The sequence below is a fragment of the Leptidea sinapis genome, chromosome 32 (assembly GCF_905404315.1).
Source record: "Leptidea sinapis chromosome 32, ilLepSina1.1, whole genome shotgun sequence".
In the NCBI taxonomy this organism is placed as follows: Eukaryota; Metazoa; Arthropoda; class Insecta; order Lepidoptera; family Pieridae; genus Leptidea; species Leptidea sinapis.
In genome coordinates this window covers 10,061,120-10,080,291 of record NC_066296.1, presented here as the reverse complement: position 1 = coordinate 10,080,291, position 19,172 = coordinate 10,061,120, and the positions used below count along the sequence as shown (strand labels likewise).

The 19,172-nt window shown below is 32.7% G+C and overlaps 1 protein-coding gene across 1 annotated transcript in view; it reads left to right on the top strand.

The window, feature by feature from the left end:
- Positions 1–19,172, top strand: part of LOC126974293 (uncharacterized) — a 55,505-nt gene that overhangs the window by 12,653 nt on the left and 23,680 nt on the right. Inside the window, exon 2 of the mRNA XM_050821763.1 lies at positions 18,675–18,721. The gene's annotated coding sequence lies outside the window, so the exon portion shown is untranslated. The remainder of the gene's footprint in view (positions 1–18,674; positions 18,722–19,172) is intronic.

Below are 19,172 nucleotides of genomic sequence, written 5' to 3'. Positions count from 1 at the left end.
CTTAAGTAACATAGTATTGGTTGGCTCTGCACAGGGTTTCCTACAGAGCCAACCAAAGGAATTTAATACATTATGTGCCTCTTTATTTCTGTTTTTGAGACTGACGCTGTAAATTTATATTAGGCATGAAGAACAATGTATGTAATTATAAATAATAATAAATAAATGAGATGATATGAAACCGTCATAGAACCAATTTACCCTAAAAAGAGCAGTTGAAGTGCGAAGTATGTGTTGGTAGTAATAAAGTTTTTAATTGTCTCGCATTGCGGAAGTGCATAATATTTTCTTTTTGGGACCAATAGCGGCTTCCCCCCCGAGTTTCTTGTCAGATCTTACTGATAACATCCCGAGCTGGTTGTGAAACAGATTACAGTTGAAATGTACAAGTAAAAGACTGTTGGATTGACTTGTCGACTGAGTGAAGTAACCAAAGTTTGAGCTGAACTTACACCCTAGCTTATTTTTTTATCTTGAATGACACCAGCGAAAGGTGGAAGGGGCACAATACATTTTATCATAATTTTTCGGACGTAAATATCACACAATAGTTTGTTGATACAGTTGCCGCTATTTACATACAAACTAACTGTAGAATTTTGTATAAACATAATAATATAATTAGATAATTAAGCGTGTAGATAAGGCCTCTTAAGGCAATGCATGGCAACAGGCCAGGTTTATTACTTTAGTATGTTGACAGTGCGCCGCTTTTTACTTACGCTTTACATTTTTAACAAGTAATTAAATACTTAGTGTAAATTATTTTTAACGTGAGAGTGGTTGTGGTAACGAACATTATCTCAATTTTAAATTAAACAGTTATCAGTTACTTAAAATGGCAGTCCCAGGAACAATTCACTCTTTCATCATGTATAATATAATATGACTTGTAACATATAATAAAGTTATGGGTAAGTAACATTTTTTTTGTTCATTGAAGTACACTAAACAACTATACTCACAATCACGCCCAAAAATTGTCTGAAGCAAAACTCAGCCTACGCGTCTATGAGGCAGAGTTTTCGTTCAGTTGTGTTTCGACCGCGCTTTGAATACAATGCCACGCAATGACAAAGTGGTCAGTGAAAAACTGTCCAAATAACGGCATTTACAAATTTAAAAGGGATGGAGTGTCGTATTTCAAGTAAGTGACTCTTTAAATTAACAAATTTGTGTAACTAACTTGTCGTTTTTAATCAATTTACTAAAGAATTACATTTCAAGTGCTAATCATAACCATTGAGAGCAAAATTCAAAGAAATTAACATCATGACTGCTTCTGAATATATTCTTGATAATGTACTGTATGTTCATAGGCACATAAGTGAATTTGCTAGAAACTGTCATAACCATAATGTTAACACCAGAAACATAAACTTACTCGTATAATGCCTACTACTCCGCTAAGTCGAGTTAGTAAGTCTTTTGTGGGGCGATGTATATGCTTTTACAACAAGATCCCAGAAAATGTTCAAAACAAAATTATTACGTTATTCAAAAGAATTGTTCACAAACGTTTGTGTGGTAAAGGTTACTATAACATAAATGACTTTCTTAATGATACCACAGATTGGGAGTAAATAATAAGTTTAATTGTACAATATTACTTTGTAAACATATTTTTTCGATGAAAAAAAAAGCCCGCTGAGTTTGTTCCGCCCGTTCTTCTCAGGTCTGAGGCATTTGTTTTTGAATGGGTTGTAGTTTTTGACTTTCAATAAGTGATGTCACATCCTATTTTGAATAAAAATATTTGAATTTGAATATAGGTACGTTAAATACGATTATAAAACGCCGCTCAGACATTTTTGACTACTTTTTAATATGCAATTGGGAGTCTAGTTGGTTATTGTTCGTCAATCAGTGTTGTTCAATGTGAAGTGAATGTTCTAATTAGAAAAAATGCCAATGCTGCTTTAAGACTGAGGTTACATCGTCAGCGATAGAGATACAATAATAACAGCTAATTAATGAAATGTTCTACTTCAATCGCACGTAAATATTATACACACCGTTGTGTTTGTGCGAAAGTATAATATTATGTAAGAAGATATTTATAATAATTTCATTAGATTGTTTATACGTCTATATACTATGTTAATCTTCTTTTGAATGGTAAGAAAACGAAATGCTTAAAATTCATATTACCGAATGTAAAAAAGATTAACACACATTTTAAATTAAATGGAGAAATGTTGGATCTTGTAAATAAGACAGTGTTCTTAGGTATAACTCTAGGTGAAGCTTCAGTGGGGTGACCGTATATCAGCCTTAGCAAACAGATTAAGCTCTGTTAATCTGTCAGCATATGCGGTTAAGAAAATAAGGGAACTGACTGACATAGATACGGTCAGAGAAGTATATTTTTAGTTACTTGCACAGCATTATGAGCTATGGTATCATGATATACAAATCGCGAGTGTAAGACGTAGCTTGTCACGCACACTAAAGTAATAAACCTGGGCTGGACTGGCCTGTTTTCATTGGTCGTCTAGCAGCAAGAGGCTCTATCTAGTCGTATAAATTATCTAAGATAATTCATTCATCATTCGCAGATTGTTCTTAAGAGTTCAAATTAAATCTATTACTTAGAACTCTTGATCATAAACGCCCGTAGCGGAATAATGCTTGGAAGCATTCTATTAAAATATAAAATGGATGTGCCTATTATTATTTTGTTTCCGGTTGTACACTATGACTGTTCTCTGAGTTCACAAAATATAGCTATAACTTTTAATTATAGTATGATGAGAACAAACCCGATGCTATTGTACTAGGTGAACACAGACCGTGAAGATACAACGGAAGTGTAGTGAAACTGAATGTACTATTGTGATATAATTGCGTGTATGTACAATCTCTGTGTAGAAATTTGCTTATTAGTAGCATTTTTTGCATAAAAATATATATAAACACTTATGGGTTGCACTGCAGGAAGCGAAGTACTAACTTAAACATTAGCGTTGTGCTTTTTTGAATATTTTGGAATGGTTAGAGTATAACTGGGCGTAGTTCCTGAAAAACGTTCCAAGCCACAAACATCACATTTTAAGGGATTCGTGTTTAGTTTAATAAATGTTAGCGTACTCCATACATGTGGGTTGGGCTCCTAGGTCATGGTGTCATTTAAAGAGTGACAGTAGGGCTGCCATTTTTTGTCAGTCAGTTAATATGAATCACGAGCCCAGTTTTGTGTTCTTAACTCAACTTCGACAAGATTGTGGTTTGGAACGTATTTCTGGAATTACGTCCAATTTAAAGTACAAAAAAGTACTAGCATTTATGTGGTTAAATACAAAATTCATTTATTGCGCTATCGTACATTAAAATGACAATTAATATTACATAAAAAATGAACACTTCAGAAATATTAAAATTATTTTATATTAAAAGTTTCTATCTCAAAAAAATCCACTTTCATCCATTATTTCAACGACTGTCTTACGAATTTTCTATCAGGCCACGTGTCCTGACGCGAGTTTAATATTTTATACCCATCCCAAGAAAAGTGCTCAACGCCGCTAAAGAAGTTTTTACTTCAAAAATATTTATGAATAAATTATATGCCTTTTTAACTAAATGCTTACATTTTGTTATATGTATATTATAAACAAGCCTTTTTTGATTAATTGAATATACCTAATAAACAAAATTAAGAAACAATTTGGAAATATAATTTTACCTTAGCGCATGTAACAATGCAAGTCTGTAAACGATACAAAATAAATATACGAGGCTCTAGCAAATAGTTTTGAATATCAGTTTGATATAAGTCAAAATAATAATATGATAAAATAATAATAAAAATTATGTGGTATTACACACGGTAAGGTGTATGCACGGTGTACATTTATTTGGTATTATAATTGAAATATCACATTTTTTTCTTAAACTTAAGTATTTTTGATTCCCTTAATGAAAGATTGGCTACTAAAATTAGTTCTGCAGCATACAATTAACTGAGATAGATACGCGACTAGTTATTTCCATATTATGTCCTATGGTATATTGTTATGGGGTAACGCTGCCGATATTAATACAATATTTGTGCAGCAGAAGAGGGCTATACGCGCTATTTATAACCTAGGTCCTAAAGAATTATTGAGAACAAAATTTAAAGAAATAGGCATCTTAACTGTTGCTTCTCTATATATTCTTGATAATGTAATGTATGTACAATGGCACATGATTTAATTTGTTAGAGACTGTCATAACCATAATATTAACACCAGGAACAGACATAAACTTATAATGCCTACTCGGTTAAGTCAAGTTAGCACCTTAGTCTTTTAAAAATGTAATAGAAAATGTTTGAAACAAATGTATTGCGAATTTTAAAAGAATTGTCAAAAACATTTGTGTGGTAAATGTCCATGTGCTCTGGCATTTTTTCTGCCTCCATGGATTCTCTATTTAAGAAAAATAACAGATAATCTAAGATCATTAAGTTCATTGTGACAGCTGTGAAACCGTCGAATAAAACTGAGCTTGATTATTAACCTTAGTTTTTTTCAACCTAAAGGGACATAAAAATCGCGAGTGTAACACGTAGCGCGTCATGCACACTAAAATAATAAACCCGGCCTGTTTTCATCGGTTGTCTAGCAGCATGAGGCTAACTACGTATAAATTAAATTAATAAATCCATATTTTTTATTTACAGATGATTTTCTTTGAGTAATTTAATAAGTTTAATTATCATCTTTCAAATTCATGATAGACGAACCATAAATTAAGTAAGTCAGTGGAATGCTTCATACATCTAGCCATCTACTGCACTCAATAACACTAATACATTTACTTTTTGGAAATACTCGTGTAACGGCCGTTTCCAATATACTATCTACAGATATAGATAAATTACTACCTTCTACTGTCAGTAGTTAGCTGTCAATAATCTGAAGCTGTCCCAATATACCCGATAAGTCATTATTATCGTCTTATATTGGGACGCGTGAATTGAATTTTCAATACAAACTTCTATCGCTGGTAAGCTATACGTCGTCCCATTGACAGACAGCGTGCACGGATAAGGTGAGTTACCGTCGATAAGTTTATTGGGACAGAAAAGTCAACGTAGTTACGATTTTTATCTCAAGTAAGAGATAGACTGAATATTGGGAACGGCAGTAAGGCATTTAGTATCTGACGTTTGTGTATTTTGTTGCATCACTTTCCATATCATCAGGAGCGTGCGTTGATTTTCTAGCAAAGTAGGCACTGTGGATCTAACTAGTCCTAGTTGAGCTTTGGAATATGCAAAGATTGCTTACTGAAGGTATCTAGCGCTAGGAAAAATTTTATGAGTGGGTGTGTTCAATAGAAGTTTGGCAATAAAATAATAACCAAATTAAACTACATTAACTTTTACACAAGTACTATATTTATTTAGGTTCATAACGAGGTAGGCACAGCCTAATTGCCTATATGACATGCACGCCCCTGCATATCATATTGTAGTTGAAATGATATGTAAAACGAAGAAGCTGTAAATGTTGATTTAAAAGAGTGGCAATGAGTTTCTTGTTACTTATTCTCATTAAAGCTCAACCTTTTCCGAAGTGGTGGTAAGTGAAAGAAGAAGAAAACTTTCGACATTCTTATGTGTCATTTCCTTGACCGATATGAATAAAGTGATTTTGATTTGATTTGATTTGCTTCAGTTCAATTGTTCATTGCATATGAAATTATATCACATAAAAATATCTGCAAGAGCCTTGCTATTGAACAAGCGAATAAAAACTAAATTGAAAACTACAATAGCGTTCATTTGAAATGAGGAAATATTGTAATAAGTTTAATACTAGCTGTTATCGTTTTGTTTAATTAATAATCTGCGTTTCATAATGAGCATGCACGAGTTACTTTCGACGATATAAATTGTATTGACGTCATCATGTTAAAATAGGTGTTAGAAACTATGAACGTAAAATACAGTCGCGGGTAAAAGTTTGGAATCACTTACTTGAAATTGGTTCCGCGCTATCTTGCTTACTAAATAAATTTTTAATGACTTATCATAAAAATGACATCATTTTAAAGGTCAACTTTAACTTCTCTTAACTTTAAACTGATACCGAATTCATTAAAATCAAGCCAATATTTAAGAAGCTATCGCAGATTAAGTGTAGGACTAACGACGTAAATGATTCCAAATTTTTGCTCGCGACTGTATATGACCAAATTTGGAACAGCCGAACCATCGGACGGAGTCTGGTAGCGGACTATATTCAATGTAAAATAATTATAATTAAAATTATTTAGTCTTTTGTTGGGTGACGTATATGCTTTTACAACATAATCCCAAGAAATGTACAAAACAAATGTATTACGGAATTCAAAAGTATTGTTAAAATACGTTTATGTACCAACGTGGTTTCTATAACGTAAATGACTTTCATTATAATACCAGAGATTGGAAATGGAGAGACCACCCTCAGCTTTGTAATAATAAATTTTATAGGAATCGGCACACGAGTACCGAAAACTATTCCACCAAAATACATTTATTTTATAATTATATATATATATATATTTTAATTTTTTATACAATAGTAAAGTATATTTCCCAATAGAGATTTAAAAATAATTCATTGTGTATACCTGTTTTTTAATTGTTAATTACGCGCGCTCACAAGTATGTGTCGCTAACCTTTAATAGAACTATTAATATTATCAAGATTGTTTAAGAGAGCAATGTTATTAATAATTTAACTATCTACAATTTGTTTTTAACAATTTTTTTTCTGGAATTCATTTTACAAAAGATATTTAAACATGAATCGGAACATGTTATTAAAATTACTTTTTTATCAGTTTATTTTACTTTTTTGTTACTAAGTAAGTGGATATTAATACTATTTCGAATACAAATATTTATAATATTTTAGAAATTTTTACTTTTTAATATTTAATATATTATCACAGATACATACGCCTGTAGTGATTTGGACTAAATTTACCATACGGGGGTTTTTAAAAGAAAAACCAATCTAACGTTTTTGTGTTTTGCCTTTTTATTTCTTACTTTCAATGTTTTGGATAAAATTTTTAATTCTGAAACAAGACTGAATCTATTTTAATTTTAAAAATAAAACAGGGAATTGTCTAATTAACACACACGATCGCCCTTAAAAAAATCAAAACAATATGTGTATCCGTTTGTGTTCGAGACAAATGGCACGTCCGTGAATCAATTATCCAATACTAAAGCGTATAGCTTTAGTATTCCATGGATTGGATGGTCAGTAATCACGGCCATCATGTTGATGCATCCAATATACAATAATTTATATGTAAACAGTTTATTCTTTATTAATTTTATGAAATTATTATGGAAATTTGATTGAAAAGAGTGGCCGTTGTGTTTCTTGTATGTTCTTCTCAAGAGCTCTACTTTTTCCGAACAATGGTAGATTCAGTATTTTATAAGATATATTTATAGTGACGATTCAAAAGCGCTTAGTTTAAGCATAATTGAATAAAGTTTATTTGACTTTGACTTTGATTCACTGTGTGGCAGACCGAGCTATCCCAAACAATGTTACATTACTGCGCCTGTTTTTTCTGTCATGATACGAAAGCGACCCACTTCTACGGTATCTAAGTTGACACCAAAGCATTTTCTTCCATATACGAAATTTTTAAGCTTATGACTTATATTAATAACAACTTTCTATATTAACAAAAGAGTAACACGCCCGGAATCATAAATGCATAACGTTAGCAATGTTATTCTTATTCCGTGAAAGTACTTCTAAAGTAAGCTCTAAAATATATGTTAAGAGAGATTTACTTTCATCATTTGTTTATGAGATAAATATCACACAATTTAGAGCTAGAAACCGTATCACTGTATTTCTCTATTAGTTAATTACTGCGAGATGACTGCAAGTAATAATTACGTTGAGTTTGCGAAAATTATGAAAGTAAGCTGTAGTTAAATATTTTCTCATGCATGTAATTGAGAGATTTAAGAGTTTAGCGTTACAATGACGAGCTTACACTATAATGTACTAATGATAAGAAGAATGAGATATATTAATGATATTAGTAGAGCATTAACAGCCTCTAAACTATAAACAAATATTAACATACAATAGCGATAAAGTTTTTAAGGCATTGACTTTTTGACGTTTGAGTATGTTTGCTGCATCATGTTACATATTATATTGTAATTGAAATGATTTGTAAATCGATGGAAATGTAAATCTTGATATAAAAGAGTGGCAATGAGTTTCTTGCTACTTCTTCTCATTAGCTCAACCCTTTACGAAGTAGCTAGATTTAATAAGGAAATATTTTTTTGACATTCATAAGTGTCATTTCCGTGACCTACATGAATAAATAATGAACAACTCTATTATTCTTTCAGACTCCAAAAGTTGCCTTCAATCAATACTGTCAAATCCATTTAGGTCTAAAAGTCATTTTCCAATTATATTTAAAATAAGGGAATCTTTGAAAGAATGCTATGACCTCAATATTAACATCGTTTTAGCATGGATTCCAGGTCACTCAGGCATTCTTGGTAACGAAAATGCAGATGCCTGTGCGAAGACAGCTATTGCAACAGGTTCCCTCCAATACTCAAAAATTTTCTCCCATGACTTGCGCACCATCCTGAAACCCACATTGCATGAGAATTGGTCCAGCATTTGGCAAGTTTCCAAAAACTCTAAAGGCAAATTTTATGGAAATCTACAACCCGTAATTCCTCAGAAACCTTGGTTCTCGAAATTTAAAATTCCCAACAAGTCAGTAATTTCAACTATTTGTCGTCTACGTTTTAATCATGCTTGTACCCCAGTATTTTTGGCTAAAATAAGAATTAGGGACAATTCCTTGTGTGAATGTGGTCTAGATGAGGGAAACGTGGATCATTTATTCTTCAATTGCCCTTTAACACAACCTTCTTTATACAATTTTATACCTCCTGAAATTCCCCGCCCAACTTCCTTTAAATGTCTCCTCTCCCTAGTTTTCACTCCTTTTGTATATATTTTGTGTAAATATATTAAAATAAATAAGATTAAGTTGTAAATAGCACTAAGTACTTATATCAAATAATTTAAGTAATTATATTTGTGTGTGTCTATAGTCCTAACAGCATGTATATTTGTTTCAGGTATAAGAAAATAAAACTTGTTTCAATCTTAAGCACCGATCAATACCATTAAAATTAGTAAAAGAATACTCTAAGCATGGTGGTCTACCTTAACGTGACATTGGCAAACTTGTGGTATACCTTCCACAGGAGCCATAGTAGGAAGAATAGAATAGAATAGAACGTTATTTTATTTGATTTGATTTGAAATGAATCCGCCTAATGTAGATTTAGTCGCGAAAAGGATGAAATATTTTGTTACTTCCAAAGCGATCAGTGCGCTCTCCTTTTTTAGGTCACCGTCACTGTGAATAAAGTACAGAAAATACATTAATAGATCATAGATACGGTATTGAGACCTTGAGCTAATATCACGGAGGATATCAAACTCATCACTTCAAAGAAGTATTAGGTCTGAGGGAGATGCTATAACATGGGTGGGCAAATAATAAAACAAACATAATAAGCTGCCAATAAGCACAGGCACCCTACTAGACTCAAAGTCCAAATTTTTAACTGTCATGCTTAACATGGTCTGCAATAAAAAGAAACTACGCTTAAAAAAACGACTTCTAAAATTAAAAAATATAAAATAACCTACTAAAGATTTAATTTAATACATACTCAAAAGCAAATATCTTTAATATTAATAAAATACTATTATTTTTTATATGTGCTACCTATTGGATAGGTTTTAGTCGGTGCCAAGCCCTAAACAAAATAAAACTATACAACATAAACGACGTCTGCCCATTTGGATTGTTTTGTTCTAGACGAAGATATCCCGCTCAAAGTTACGCGTGGCGAGTGTAGGTACTAACGATTACATATTTTGGCTGGGCACCGACTTCAAACCTATCAAAAGGTAATACATACAACTAATAGTATTTCATTGATATTAAAGGTTTGCGTAGGAGGTGCATTGAATTAAATCTTTATTAAGTTATTTTATAATTTTTAGTATTTAATTGGGTTGTTTAAACGTACTTTCTTTTTTTTGTAGACCAAGTTAAGCACGAAAGTTAAAAATGTTATATTATACTTTTTAGTGTCTCTAATATGTTGTTCGGTAAAGTATAGTTTTTTCTCGATTACATCAATTAAACTATAATATTTCGTTGTTTTATACTGTGATATATTAAATAGTACTTTTTTTTAAGTAGCTCTATGGGTAGGCCTACGAAAGTTGCCGCGTGCCACAATATAGATCTCAATAAACGAAAACGGAAAAATGAATCGACTCCGAAAAATGCTGTTCGAAACTCTATTTCACGTTCTTGTGAGAAAATAAAATTTAGTGAAAAACGTTTGTTAGCCATGAATGACAGGTAGCCTAAAACCCACTTATAGGGAACGAGCTAATAATAGTATATATTCAACCAAACAGAAATTCCCTAAAAAAGCCGTACAGGAAATAAAATAAAATTGTCCATGTAAACAACAACATCATCCACGTTCATAAAAAATGTTCATATAATGAAAACTACTGGGCCAAACTATGTGAATTTTTATGGGACCAAATGGCAACTATTTCGCATCAAACTAAAGAAGAATCACGTAAATCTATCCATAAATCTCAGCGTAATCAGTGTCCATATATAAAAAAATTACGTATTGAATTGCGAACCTCATCCTTTTTGAAGTCGCTTAAAAAGAACACGCCACTAGTATTAAGTTAAAGATGGAGACTGTCTTTTTTTGGAAACATTTGCAACTTTATGTGAGCATTTGCCGGCTACAATGTTACCAAACCGAACCGACTTTTAGGACTTCAAGCTCACGGCAAATACTACCACTTCAAAGGCAGTTAAAGCATATCTTGACCTCTGGTATTATAGGGATTTAGCTTTCCATCAGGTAAACCACAAGCCCATTCACCCCATCTAATTTAAAAAACATCGTAAGTCTACCCGAGACGGTAACAGTAATGTGGGCCAAGGAATCTAGTCTGTAACGTTAAGAAATCATAAACCACAAGTACAAAACCTCTCAAATGAATCGTGCAAATTACAAAAGCGAATGTGTAATGAGATACTGCCGTTATATAGAGCAGCACGCAGCGCGGGTGATACGATACTAGAGATAATTAATATGCGCTCCAAATGCATATCGTAGTTAGATTTGAATAAAGCTAAAGTTCCCATAAGTGCACGTGTCGTTTAATAAGATTACGGATTTATTATTTGTGGCACATTGACACAAATTATCTATAGTGCAGATAATTTAAATGAAGTCTCATCTACGGACTCGTTTAGTGGTCGGACAGCCAGTCCATAGAGCGTCTTGTCGTCCAGACTGAGGTGGAAGGTCACCCATGCATGGCAGGACCAGATCAAATTTAGTTTGGGTGGTTCCGTTTATGAGTGTATGACCTTTAACATTACAACTTTTTATATTTACTAATAATTTACAAAATATGAACAAAAAATTTATTATAAAAACCGCAGAGGTTTGACTTCTCTACATTATCTTAGTCTACGCCTATGTTACAAAATAAATATAATATAAACTTAACATTAAATTCTATACCTACATACAATTACTAATACTATACAAAAGTCACAATCGCCTGCAAGTACATTACTTACATACTAATACCTACAACAAATCAACTACAGATAATATGTACTACCTTACTTGTAATATTTATTTCAACAAGGAACCATCTTCGTTGTTAACTAAAAATGCGATCAAAGATTACCTAGGAAATATTCCTTTAATTTCTGTTTAATATTTTTATAGGTCACTGTATTGGACGGAAATGAGGGTAGTTGATAAATTAGGCGAGGAACAAAAAAAATATTGACAACCACGACCGATCTGTCAAGAGTAAAGCGACCGAGAATAAGCCTTATACTTAGATCTATCTATGGTTTCTTAAAGCTGTTAGGTAAATTACCAGCGATACTACACTCGTTTGACCAACGAGATATCATAAAGAAGAAATTCAGTTGAGTCTGTACTAAAAATTAAAAACTCTATTATTTTAGATTACCAGGAAATCAAATGTAAAGAAAAAATGTTGTGACGTCATATCCGCCTTAATTGACTGAATAACCAACCTTACTTCTCTATCAGCATTTTTCGTTAATTATAAGTACGAGTAAGTACACCTGATAGTACTGAGTGTAAATTAACAATAAGATACGCGATACGTGTGTTCATAGATAGCTAGCTCACTCTGTACCCCTACTGAAAATGCCAGCACGTATCTATGGGGCAATTCTGTTCAATAACTGCAACTACACTGCTACGCTTGTCATTTCAGTCATGCAGTAGCAGTGCAAAGCTAGTGGAGTTATTTAGTTAAATTCACTGCAACTGCACGAATCCTGCAAACGCCCTGTGGTCAACCTAAAACACGTGATGATACGATGTAATCGAAAGATGACTTACGGCCGTTCCCAATATCTATAGATATCTACAGATAGAGTTATACCTTGATAAGTTACTAACTTCTACTGTCAATAATATGAAGCTGTCCCAATATACCGGATAAGTCATTCTTATCGCCTAATATTCGGACTCGTGAATTGATATTTCCATTCAAACTTCTATCGCTGTTAAGCTACGCGTCGTCCCATTGACAGACAGCGTGTACGGATAAGCAGAGTCGATAAGTTTATTGGGACAGAAAAGTCAACGATAGTTACGTTTTTTATCTCAAGTAAGAGATAGACTGAATATTGGGAAAGGCCGTTAGTGAATGTTGTGAATTTTAATGAATATATTTAACGCTAAAAAAATAAAGAGGGTAAGTTTTAGTTATCTTGTAGATTGAAAAAATGTTGTCTTTAATTAATCTTTTTACATAATATATGTTAGTCGATGGCCTCGCTGCCATTTAATTAATTATAAAATAAAAAAATAAAATTAAAATTACTAAAAAGTAAAAAAGGAGTGGTTACCTAAAAAAATTGGTTTGAATTGATGGTTTCAAGTTGGATGTTGTAAACAAATAAAATAAAAGTTAAGTAAACTAATTTTAATTAAAGGAATTGAATTAAATTCAATACTATGCTAAAATACTAATTAATACTTTAATAATACTATTACTCAGTAGAAGTGCCATTCATATTATGTGTCAATATAGTAGTATCCTTAGGTAGTATCTCTTTATAACACATATTTTCTTAATTAGCGCCATCTAATTGATGTAGAATTTATTAAAAAGTATGCTGGAAACTTTAATGTTTTTTAATTTTACTTTGCTTCTCAACTGGGCTTTATCAAAACATCTAAATGTAATTCGAATAAGTATTTAAATAAATCTAAATAATGATAATTTCATGGGTATTAAACTTGTTCTTCTTGTTCAAAAATATTTAGTATGTATTATGTATTATTATTTAATGAATAATTTATATTTTAACTTTGTCTATCGGCAGACGTGATCCAAACATTTTGTTTTAGCGTCTTATAACTTCATATATTACTACTTCAGTAAAACTGCAAAAAAAACTCAATACCTGCAGTCATATCTCCTCAAAAAAAAAACTAATGAGAATACGATTATTTTGCAGTATAAACGTGCAGCAGAAGTGACATTTATTTGTCTTATTGAATAGCTGTAGAGTCATTGCAGCGTTCCGCGTGCTATAACAGGAATGTTTAGTAGAATACCGATGTATCGATATATTTTGATCTCTTTAAAAGGCGAGCGTCCGCCGCGTAGTTACAGTTTTTTAGTAGAATAACCCTAAATCAAATTCAAATATTTTTATTCAAAATAGGACATTATGTCACTTATTGAAAGTAAAAAACTAACACCAATTCCAAAAAGTATGCCTCAAACCTGAGAAGAACGGCTGAGAAACTCAGCGGGCAGCATATGCTCGAATAATCATACATACATACGTAAGTTGCTTTAATTAAGAATGACCCTGGTGGCTTTAGTACGGGGAAGGGCGCTGGTGTGGACAGTGGACTTGCGTCCACACTCTGGTTCCTTCTCATATCCAAGTTGGTCCTGGGGCTGCTGCTTCGAATGCTGAAGTCAACAAACGTCGCAAATATGTCGGTCTCAGTGATTCTTACATCTTTGTGTTGTTATGGTGTCGAGACACTTGGCCCGTTGCCCAGAAGCGCGGAGAATGTACAAAGTACTATCTACGCGCCTCGATAGTGTTATACTTCCCCATAATGATAATTTTAATATAATGTAATTAAAGTATTGTAAATATAGTTATGATTTAATTAAGGGCCCAATGCAATTATACCAGTGGGAGGCATCCTTTGCACAGGATGCCGGCTAAATTATGGGTACCACAACGGCGCCTATTTCTGCCGTAGTATGTATGCATTCCTGTTTCGGTCTGAAGGGCGCCGGTCTGAAATTACTGGGCAAATGAGACTTAACATCTTATGTCTCAAGGTGACGAGCACAATTGTAGTGTATAGTGTATATGCAATGTGGTAGTGCTCAGAATTATTGGGTTTTTCAAGAATCCCGAGCCGCACTGCATTGTTATGGGCAGGGTGTACAGATTACCATCAAACGTCCTGCTCGTCTCGTCCCTTACTATCATAAAAAATAAATAAATGCGGAGTGCCAAGCAAAGTCGTGTGATAATACAGGATCCCAATACAAGCCCGCATTCGTCAAGTGCCACATTGCATTCAGTAACAATATATTTTAAATTCAAAGCACGTTTTCACGTTACGTTGTAATCTGTGGGCTTAAAACCAGGTATAACAATATGTTGTATAATTTACGACTGTTGACGCAAGCACGCGCTATCTAATTTGTACCTATATTCTACTAAAAGATTATTCTGTGTCTATGTGCTACACATTAACAACATTGATCAATTACATAACTTTTGAATAAAATTCAGGTAACAATATTTTACAGTGCATGCCTTGGTATATTCTAGTGGACCCGACAGACGTTGTCAAAAATCGGTCCAGCCATTAGGAGGAATTCACTAACATACACATGAGCAGGATAATTATATTATATGGATGGAATTGAGAATCTAACCCAATCTCAAATTCACTGGAACATACAAAAAAAAACATAGAAATCGTTCCAGCCGTTTAGGAGGTAGTTCAATTGTGAATCTACACCATTTTAAATCCACGTGGAGACACACAGAAAGTTTCATTAAAATTGGTCCAGCCGTTTAGGAAGTGTTCAGTTACAACAGACGAACAAAATAAATATATATATTAAGATAATAGCGATCGTCATCCCGCAAGGATTTAGCACTTACAACATATGTATGACGTTCTTATTTATATTTCTGTGGTTAATACTTATACCTACCTTGTGATTTTCTCAACTAGGAACTAATCAATTTTGCTAATAGGCATGATGTTGAACCATACCACATACCATCGTCACCCAGTACGCCGTGTTAACTCATTTAGCCTTATCAGTTTATAATCTAGGCCAATTGTTAGTACCTACATCTCATATTATTAAATATACGAAGCATGGAAACGCCGCGGCCGGCCGCTTGATGATAAGGTCGTGAAATACGAGTATCTCATACTTCTCGCGTAACATTTTTAGAAAACTAACTCAATTCTATACCGCGGGGTTTGAAAACCTTCAACTGATTGAAAAGAGGAAGACAATCTCAAGCCAACAAAATTATTTGCATAGCGAATATTTAGTTATTGTGAGTCTACTGGGCTTTAAAATTGGACTCTTTGTGTGTATACTTATGTATGCACGCAAGAAGTTATACTTCTTTGGCTAAGCGAAGCAAAAATTATAAAAAATGATTTATTCCTCGTGCTATTCTACGTTTTTTGAAAGATCAATTTTATAAAAATCTTGCAACGATGGCTTGGACAATTAATTATTAAATAATTCAAATAAGTAGTTCTTTTTTTTTCTCGTCTTCATTATTTTAATAAGTTAAAGTTATAATTTCTACTTTCATTTCTTATTTTTTTGTTTTTATTATAGCTTATATAGTATTAGTTCTATTTTTCAGAAGTAATTAGGGAGTATTTTTTGTAATTTTTATGTTCACCATAATTGTCGTATACTTTAGAACTACTAATTGTAACATTAGATTAAGAAAATTGTATTGTATATGATGTGGTGTGCTATAATAAATAAATAAATATATAAATATATAAATAAATAAAAAAATAAGTAAATAAATAAATAAATAATGAATACGGCTGTATGGGCTTGAACCCTTTTCCAAATAATGGACGAAGAAACCAAAAAAAAAATCGAATGACGCAAACGTCAGAAAATTTTAGAAACCAACTTCACCCTGTTTCTTTTGAGTGACAGTGATGCGCGCGCATCTTAAAATTTCACCCTCATCATTTTTTCATAACGCGCCTAAAGAAGTATAACTTCAAAAAGTAAAAATGGAACTGTGGGGGATATATTATAAGTCCCTGTAGACGATGTTGCCGGCGGAAGCAATTGAAAATAAACCTCCGCCATCCATATAGTACATTATAACCCGTCAAATATTAATTAACTAATGTTTTGCTACACGTGTTGTGTCCTCAACACCTACAGTATTGACGTCATACATAGCCTTGTTAAGCTGTAAGGGCATCTCGTTTTAAAATTGCCTAATTTGTACAATTGCTATTTCATATCAAGTGACGTTTTAACCTATTTGTATTAGTATTTCCGGTTTTTGAGGATTAATTTTGTTTATGGCTTAAATTTTATTCTCCTGTTGGTTTGTTGTATAGGTGATAGTCGTTTGATATACAGGTTGGTTGTACATAAGAAAACTTTGTAAGTAAGTGCTGCACTAGATGACAGCACTCTCCAGGATATTCGTAGTGATAGGCAGAAGATGCACAAGGATTTGAACTGTTCATGTTCGTAGAGTGCTGGATTCTCGTAGTTGGAGATATTGCTTCATTGTACTTTCCACTACTCCCACAGGGCATTTTGCTCCTTCACATAGCAGGCAGGATCTGAGATTAATCAGCAACAAGAATTTATCCCGATGTAGTCATTCTTCCTGAAAAGAAGAAAGGTTTGTCTAAAAAGAGATACTGTACTACATCTGTTATACCTGTGCTTTAAAAGTTAAAAGTAATTTTATAATTTTATTAATTTTGATTCCCACACTGCCAAAGCTTCAGATAAATATTCTGGAGAAGTCATTAGGCAAAATGGTTACATCTTATGAGTTTATCAAATTTCAACAACAATAGTTTCTGTGTACAGAATTCTTTTATCTTATTCAAACTAAATAAATTTACCCTACTTAGTTAATATATTTAACACGTACGGTCAACATCTGTTAATAAACATAGTTGTGTTATGTGCAAAATATATACCTAATATATATCTGTTTACAGTTAAACAATATAAGCCTTAGTCATTATTTCTTGTAACGAGCACTAACTCGTATGAAATTCCTCGCAATTCATAGAAATTTTACTACAATAATAATTTTAGTGTTTCAACATATTATATTTTATCCTCATTTAACATAAATTTGTATGTGTATTGTTTGTGATTTATTTATTCATTTAACAGTTTTTGGCGTTCCTCCGTTTTAAGATTTACTTCGAATCTACTGCACCGATTAAATAGCAATACCATCAAAAACATAAGTTCTAAAAATAAACAAGGTCTCGCAAGTCAATTCTTCTACCGAACTTCTACAACTTTTTAAGTTGTGAGATCGATGTAATACCAAGTTGGGCAAAATATTCAGTCCCGACTTAAGGGTCGTTCTGTATTAAGTTATTACGTAATTAGCTCACCTATTAATATCTTATAGTGACATGTTAAATTTACAATATTTTATGTTTTAAATAAATAGACCAACTTGGCCATCGCACTAAATAATATTATTTAATATAATGTTTAACAATGTATAGGTATATAAATTACAAATACAATATACCTAATAATATAAGAAATGTATAATTAATATATGGATAAGGTTTTTGGTAATAAGGTTAAGATTAAAATTAAGGCTGTGAAGTTTTTTATCTGATGATATAACATAAGTCGAGATATGTCAACATTACCATATATATATGGCTTTAAAGTGAGAGTATGACAGTATTACCATATATAGATATGGCTTTGAAGTGAGAGTATGTCCTTAGCCTGAACGATTATAACAGCCGCTGTCAGTATTCGATACTTAATTAAAAAAAAAACAATCCAAACCTAACTTGTTCGTCAATCGGTTGTGAATGCAATGCATATGCATGCAATGTTCATTTCAATAAAGCAATCATAATTTCTCAATCAATATAGTGAAAACGCTTATCCATCACATTAAGACTAGTTCAAATTCAAATACGAATTTTATACAAACTACGATTATCAAAGCACTTATTGATCCAATCAAAAAATTCCAAGTTCATCCCCCAGATGGACTAAAAAAACAAATCAATATAACGAAAAGAAGACCGGTAATTTAAATGACAAAAGCAGGAACTAGATTGAAATATCAATCTCAGATTGCCAAATAGGATTGCGATTAATTATAGAAAGCTGCTGTAATATTGTAATATATTACTTTTTAAATATTGTACGTTCTCAAATTAGTGTACGTTATACTAATTGGTAACTACCGAATTTAATTTTAAAATATCTTTATTTCAGATCTTATGGCGATATTTTCGTGAACACAAAATCAGTCAAAATATAAGGTAATAAACGTTTAGAATACTGAATATTTTTATACTGGAACATATACTTATTCAAAGTATGTAGACTTTGTGGTGTGTAAATGTACTTAGGTAAGTATCTACTTTTTTTTTTATGGAATAGGAGGACAAACGAGCGTACGGGTCACCTGTTGTTAAGTGATCTCCGCCGCCCACAATCTCTTGCAACACCAGAGGAATCACAGGAGCGTTGCCGGCCTTTAAGGAAGGTGTACGCGCTTTTTTTGAAGGTATCCATGTCGTATCGTCCCGGAAACACCGCACAAGGAAGCTCATTCCACAGCTTTGTAGTACGTGGAAGAAAGCTCCTTGAAAACCGCACTGTGGAGGACCGCCACACATCCAGATGGTGAGGATGATATCCTAACTTGTGGCGTGTCGTGCGAAGGTGGAATTCGGCGGCAGGAATCAGGTTAAACAGCTCTTCGGAACA